The sequence below is a fragment of the Pelobates fuscus genome, chromosome 9 (assembly GCF_036172605.1).
Source record: "Pelobates fuscus isolate aPelFus1 chromosome 9, aPelFus1.pri, whole genome shotgun sequence".
In the NCBI taxonomy this organism is placed as follows: domain Eukaryota; kingdom Metazoa; phylum Chordata; class Amphibia; order Anura; family Pelobatidae; genus Pelobates; species Pelobates fuscus.
This window is the reverse complement of record NC_086325.1, coordinates 92,407,231-92,415,414: the sequence shown is the minus strand read 5'-3', so window position 1 is coordinate 92,415,414 and position 8,184 is coordinate 92,407,231. Positions and strand designations below refer to the sequence as shown.

Sequence of the window (8,184 nt, the reverse complement as noted above, 5' to 3'; positions counted from 1 at the left end):
TTAACTGTGATATAAATAAATCACTGAATTCATATTTAATATGTCCCTGAGTAATCTTTATACATGCTTATAGCATTTGCATTTATTTTTCATGTGTTTGGCTTTTCTGTTTGTATGTAGCTTATTTACTATTCACTGAATTGTCGTGAAAGCCTATTGCTAAAATTAGGCTACATTGTTCATTTGTAAAAATCCTCCACGTTATCTATAGTCACAGCATATCTATTTTAGCACAATTCTGTGTTTATGGAATAAACCACTATGTATTTTGATGAATTGTGTTCACTGCTATTGAGTATTGTACCTTCTGTGTTTTTATATAAATCAGAGAAAATAACCTATGCCTATTCTATTCACTGCTAACATTGACAGAGTTATTTACCAAAGGGAGAATTGCCTGGAATTTAAAGTGAATTAAAATATTTAGACCATATAGCTGAATTAGAACATTCTCCAATGCAATTCTGTTCTCCCTCAGCTACTTTGGCTTAAATTTAAAATTGTCTTTGATTTCTCAACAATTCTTACTTTAATGAATGAACCCTATGGGGTTGCAATGGCACTCCAGGGCAGCCCCTTATATGGTCTGTGTAATATTTCCACAATAGTGAGCTGGGATTCATGACACACATCTATATAGAGTGTATAAAGACTTGCTAGCTGTGACCTCTTACATGTTGATATTTACAATATTAATTTTCAATTTAACTCTCTTCTTTCTCCGTTCATTTGGATTCTGTCTGATGCTTCTAAGATATCAGAGGCTGTGTAGACCAAGTAAACGCATGTGAGCATTCTTCTGCATTAATTTTTGTTAACTTCAAACTGGTCTCCCACATAATGTTTCCATTACACACAATGATTTTGGGAGTTCCATCAAGCAAACAAAATGCAAATATGTGGGTAGCCCAGAAATTATAGACAAGCATTTCTTGTAGGTGGCACTGTTAAAGGGACACTATAGGCACCCACACCACTTCAGCTCATTGAAATGGTCTGGGTGCATAGTCCCAGGTTCCTTAACCCTGCAAAGCTAATGAATGCAGTTTTTTTTAATAAAATGCAATAATTACCTTTGAGGGTTAACTCCACCTCTAGTGGCTGTCTAACAGACAGCCACTAGAGGAACCCCCCATAGGAAAGCATTATACATGCTTTTCTATGGCGGAAATACTAATGTGAATGCGCCCATTGCTGCACATGCACATTAGGTCTCCAGTCAACAGAGGAGGAGCGGTAGTGAAGCCAAGCCAGTGCCGATCGTCTGTTTTTAACCCCTTCTGCACCTTGGGGGGTTGCACTGTAGTGAACTCTTGAGCCATCTCCCTCTTTGGTAGAATACCTTGAGAGGAAGCATTGTGGCCCTTATCACAAGGATTGGATAGATAGTGTATTTTAAGTCTTAAAGGATTATGAATCCAAATTAACCCCATATAAGTTCACTCCATCCTTAGGCTACACAGCACTGTATATAAACAATGTTACTTATTTAAAATGAATACAGAACATCTATATCTTTTATTCAAATACCTTTATATTTTCGAATAAACCTTGCTTCCTATTACTTATCCCTAAAGAGGCACCCAGGGCTTCAAATGTATCTCACATAGTATTGTTGTCCCATACTGCCGTGAATATATAACGCTTCTAAATTTAAAGAAAAACCATCATATGAGGTGGAAACTTGGGGAGGCACAACTAACCTGTAAATCTACATCCAGTAACGAAACCTTTAATAGTAAGTCACTGAACATCTAAGAAACATTGCAAATGATTTGTTTAATTTAACCCTTTAGTTACCAAAGTATTAAAGATATAAATCCAAAATGCATTACAGTGTAAAATCACATTTATTATGAATTGATTTATGAATTGATTATATATGTGCTTCCCTCACAAAGTTCATTCTCTGTCTTACGAAGATATGCTAGCCTGTGATACAATAAATTGCAAACAAAAGAAAGTCATGTCACAATTTCCATGTGTGACAATGAGAAGCCTCTGACTTGCAGTTGCGTGTACATGCGTCGGCTCGTGCACGCGCGCACCCGTCAGCAACAGAGGAGCTGTTTTGAGGTCTATGAGGGAGAGGAAGAGTAGAGAGTGGATGCCACTTCTGTTAGTTCAAGGGAGCTAACGGAAGTAAGAAGGAATCATCCCTGGCTGTTTGATTGACAGCCAGGGGAGAGTTTCCTAGTGAATTTATAAATGTGCTGATTTCGGGAGGAGGGGGTAGCATGACAGCCAACTTGACAAGACGCCATCTCTGCTTGCTCTCTTACAATCTGATCTATCCTGTTGAGTATCTCCCTTAAATCACTCACCCTTCATCTGGAAATTGTACTGTACCAATTTATACCTTTCGTGCAGCACCACTTCTAAGCCTTGAGGCATTTCTCGGAGGACCTGGTGAGAGGCAAAGCTACACAGATCACTCCCCGCCTAATACTGCCATCGATATACCTACCATGGGCCATTGCATGCAAAAACCCACTACCTGGACACAGGGTAGGGACATCGGGGAGATGTTGCTGAGGCCTGCACAACCCGAGTGTGCACACGCGGGACACCCGTCAAACACTGCTTCGGCCTCAGAACTTAAAAGTACTCCTTGCCGAATTGTTGGCAGCTGTTGTTGCTCTAGTCAAAATGGATATGCAGCATGTCACTGACCCTGCAGGACAACTCAGTGTCTAATCTCAAGGACTCAATCCTACAAATTTAATCAGAGCAACATGTGTTAGCTGCCCAAATGATGTCCCTCGAAGACAAACAACGTCAAACACACATCAAAATTCTAGATGTCCCCACGACAGTCTCGACAGAAGAACTACTGCATTATGTTCGGTGGCTGTTTTCTTCAATTCTGGAACAAACAGCTGTCAAGAAAATTGTCATGGATGTGATCTACCGCGTAACTGGCACGGTCCAAATCGCACCCACCCAGGTCCAGCATGTTATACTGCGCTGTGTGACTGTGAATGACCAAATCCAAATTATGAAGGCTGTGAAAGGTAAAACTCCTCTGATCTTTGAGGACTCCCAGCTTTTATTCTTCCAAGACCTCACCAGAGTCACCCTAATCTGGCGCAAGTTTTTCAGACCTGTCACCACCTCTCTGAGGCAAGCTGGAATACCCGACAGGTGGGCGAATACTGGTTCTCTTCTAGTCCATCGCAATGGGACTGCTCACAACCTCACATCCATGTCTGGGGCATCTGCCTTCTTGAAAGCACTTGGACTGCCTCCATCACAAACATCTCTTAATGCAGGAAATCGTGCAGAGACTGGGGACCTATATATATGCCCTGCATTACCATAGGAAAGCTTGCTACCACCAAACTTTACTGCCCTGGAAATACCCCGATTCATGGCTACACCTGGCATCACAAGAATGGTGAGCCAGTGAACTATTTTGGGCTATTTATGTCGGACAGCATATTTGAGCTGATGGCTGAGCAAACCTACCTGTATGCCAGCCAGTATGTGCCTGCGAATCCAAGGTCACAATACAGTAGAAAAAAAGTGAGAGTACACTGATGCCGCAGAAATTAAAAAATTTTGAGCACTAACCCTAGTAATAGGTATTTTGGAAAAGCCAAGTATCATGTCATGGGAGGGAGTGGGTCACTATAGGGAGCTATAGTGCCAGGATAACAACTTTGTTTTCCTGGCGCTATTATTTCCCTTTAACTGCTAATAAAGTCTGCTCAGGGGCATGTTTTATACACCAAAACTGCTTCATTAAGCTGAAGTTGTTCAGGTGACTATAGTGTCCCTTTAAAGAGTTCTGGGAAAAGGAACTAAACATAGTAATTTCAGAAAAGGAATGGTGTACCTCAACATTCCATTTGACAAAGTACGTCCACAGTCTCAATTTGGTAGAATGCCATGTTAAATTGGTATACAAATGGTATTATACCCCTTCAAGATTATCAAAGATGTTTCCACATTTACAGGACACTTGTTGGAGAAGTGGCTCATTTGTCGGAACATATACACATATTTGGTGGTTGTGTTCGATAGTGAAACCATTGTGGTCATGGGCCTTTGTTATTCTTTTTAAACTTTCTAACAACAAATTAGAAGAACATCCGGCCTCAGCCATTTTACATCATAATTGGAATTCTAATACATTTAAAATTTAAATGTATAGCATCACATTGTTTTGTGACTGCTAAAATTATAATTGCTAGAAGGTGAAAAACATCTACCCCCTTTCAAAAAAGCCATCTTATTAACCAAATCAAATTCTAATTGTCTATGGAAAATAATCTTATAAACAACACAGCAAGTTCATTGCATAAGAAAGGCATATACAAAATGTGGTTAGATAAATTTATATTAATATATGGCTGAAAATCGGTGATTGTATGGGTGATATAAGAGATAGGACCACACTTAAGTGTTCAAACTCAGGGGAACTATGATACAGCTCATTTTAGTACTTACCTCTCTTCATTTTGGTACCATGAACAATAATATCTATAATATACACACAACATATAAGATGTTTTCACCCTGCTGTTATAATGTCTATGTATACCGTATATACTCGAGTATAAGCCGAGTTTTTCAGCACATTTTTTGTGCTGAAAAACCCCAACTCGGCTTATACTCGAGTCAGTGTCTGTATTATGGCAATTTACATTGCCATAATACAGACATGGGGCTGTGGGGGCTGCAGAGCGTTTACTTACCTCTCCTGCAGCTCCTGTCAGCTCCCTTCTCCTCCGCGCCGGTCTGTTCAGCACCTCGGTCAGCTCCCAGTGTAAGTCTCGCGAGAGCCGCGGGGTCATAGTGCGGCTCTCGCTAGACTTACACTGTGAGCTGACAGAGGAGCTGCACGGACCGGCGCGGAGGAGAAGGGAGCTGACAGGAGCTGCAGGAGAGGTAAGTAAACTCTCAGCCAGCCCCCTCTTTCCCCCACTGAACTACCAATGCCACTGGACCCCCAGGGAGTGAGAGCCTCCCTCCCTGCCATGTATCAAGCAGGGAGGGGGGATGGAAAAAATAAATACATAATAAAAATAAAATATTAAAAATAATAATAATTTCAAAAAATAACAATATAACAAAAAAAATTAATAAAATAAATAATAATATAACAAAAAATGATTAAAATAATAATTAATAAAATAACAATAATCAAAATGCCCACCCCCCACCGACACATACACAAACACACACTGCATCACACACACTCACACTTCATTTATATACACACACTGCACTCACACACACTGCACTCGCACACACTGCATTCATACACACACTGCACTCATACATACACACTGCACTCATACATACACACACTGCACTCATACATACACACACTGCACTCATACATACACACACTGCACTCATACACACACACACTGCATTCACACACACACTGCACTCATATACACACACTGCACTCATACACACACACTGGACTCACACTGCACTCATACACACACACTGCACTTATACACACGCACTGCACTCATACACACACACTGCATTCATACACACACTGCATTCATACACACACACTGCATTCATTATATACACACACTGTAAATAAATATTCAATTAATATAATTTTTTTAGGATCTAATTTTATTTAGAAATTTACCAGTATTTCCCACCCTAGTCTTATACTCGAGTCAATAAGTTTTCTCAGTTTTTTGGGGTAAAATTAGGGGCCTCGGCTTATATTCGGGTCGGCTTATACTCGAGTATATACGGTATATTGTTATATGGTTGAGAATACGAGCATCTCAGAGATGACTTACTAATAATATAGTAGAATGACAATTTAAAATGACTAGAAGATAACATGTTGGTCTTTTATTAATATATATATATACATACATACATGTAATGGGGTAGACTTAAACATGTTTAGGATATACTAATTTCTCACTCTGAAAGTGTGAATGTCAGTATGTATGGCATGTATATGGAGTGTATGGTAGGATATTTGTTGATATATTTTGATATAATGTATTTATAATTTCCTTGCATACTATGTGAAAACGATCTTTGATTATACTCATTGTTAACTAGATTTAAGTTTTTTTTATATAGATATATTTTGATTAGTATAATTGTATGTTATACGAGGAAAAACAAAATTTTGCAATATGTAAATAAATATATGTATACTAATGTCTTACATGATGTTGTTTGCTTGTAAAAATGAAAAACTTTTTGAATAAAGATTATTATAACAAAAAAATATATATAAATTTTGCCTTGTAACGTCCCCAAAAAATCCTGGAAAACCGATACAAGAGAGGAACTGTTAGTGAGACAATGCAAGGTAAAAATATTGAGGCTTTATCACACGAACGCTCATCAGGATTATGAAATGTCCTGTGTAAATGGAAAAATCTTTGTATAAAAACACAAATAAAATGATCACCACTAAATGGGGCCTGAATATGTGTTAAAATGACTAGACCAAACATATTAAAATACGCAAAATGGAATACTCTGGGTTGCCTACTTTTGAAAATGGTATGCTATAATGGTGAAAATGTTATTACCTAGGCTGTCATACTCTCTTAGAGGCGACATAGGCCCAGAAAATCACTTTTTCAAATTTCCAGGTATGAAGACTGAAATGTTCATGCCCTATATTTGATGCTGTAACTTTCCAAAACCTTGTGAGACTTAGCTGAGCACAAACATGATTGTTTTAGCTTTCACCGCTGTTTGTGGGGGCAAGTTATCCTATCAGTCTTCATCCGCCACCGGTGCAGCACCCCTGGATACCGAACAGCCATGACGGAGCAGATAACCCTTCGAGGGACCCTTAAGGGTCACAATGGCTGGGTTAGTCAAATAGGAACTACCCCTCAATTTCCAGAGATGATCCTCAGCTCTTCCCGGGATAAGACTGTCATCAAGACTGTCATCGTGATGAAACAAATTAAGGTGTACCTCACCGTGCTCTGCGTGGTCGGTCTCACTTTATTAGTGACATTGTGATTTCAGCAGATGGCCAGTTTGCTGTCTGGCTCTTGTGATAGCACTCTAAGGCTGTGGGATCTTACAACAGGTACAACCACAAGACGATTTGTTGATCACACCAAAGATGTATTGAGTTTTGCTTTCTCGTCAAATCGTGTGTGGATCCTGTGATAAAACAATCAAGCTGGGGAACACTAGGAGTGTGCAAATACACTGCACAGAAGGAGTTTAATTCTGATGGGTCTTGTGTGTCAGGTTCTCTTCAAACAGCAGCAATTCCATCATTGTCTCCTGTGGATGGGACAAAATGGTGAATGTGTGGAATTTTGCTAGTTGCAAGCTGAAGACTAACTATATTGGCCACAGTGGTTTCTTGAACACCATAACAGTTCTACCTGATGGATCTTATGTTCCTCTGGTGGCAAAGACGGACAAGCCGTGTTGTGAGATCTTAATGAAGGAAAACCTCTGTACACTCTGGGCAGTGGAGATATAATAAACGCTCTGTGTTTCAGCCCCAACCGCTACTGGCTATCTGCAGCCACTGGGCCCAGCATCCAGATTTGGGATCTGGAGGACCAGATCATTGTGGATGAGTTAAAACAGGAAGTGATTAGAACCAGCAGCAAAGCTGAACCCCCACAATGCACTTCTCTTGCCTGGTCAGCTGATGGACAGACTCTCTTCGCTGGATATACAGACAACCTTATCAGAGTCTGGCAGGGTACATCTGGTACCCAATAAATGCATGGACAACCTGAATTGTAGCATGGAATCTGTTCAATGTCACACTCACAGAATTTTTTATTCTATAAACTGCTAAAAACTCTGGGTGGGGGAAATATGATTGTTTTAGAGCAGTGAAATGTATAATGATGATTATATTATCAGTGAAACTGGAGTTTTTTGTGCGAAAAATTTAAAAACTAAATGTGAATACTAATGTAGCCATGATTTATGACTAAGTGACTACTTAAAAAGACTAGGAAACCCAGGGTATTCAAAATATGGTATGTCCACTCTTGCAAGAATCATTGTATTCGTGGAAAATCACAACATAGAAATATGTGTATTTTATAACAGTAAAAGCTAAGCATACAGTGGCGTACATACCGTGGTCGCAGGGGTCGCGGCCGCGACCGGGCCCGGCCCACCAGGGGGCCCGGCCGCCCTGCGACCCAGGTATGTACCCACAGGGCCAGCCTCTTCTGCTGGGGGGCC

General features: G+C 40.0%; 1 pseudogene; it reads left to right on the top strand.

Annotated features, from left to right (window-relative positions):
* The first annotated feature begins 6,723 nt into the window (after positions 1 to 6,723).
* Positions 6,724 to 7,719, top strand: LOC134572185 (small ribosomal subunit protein RACK1-like; annotated as a pseudogene).
* The last annotated feature ends 465 nt before the right edge of the window (positions 7,720 to 8,184 follow it).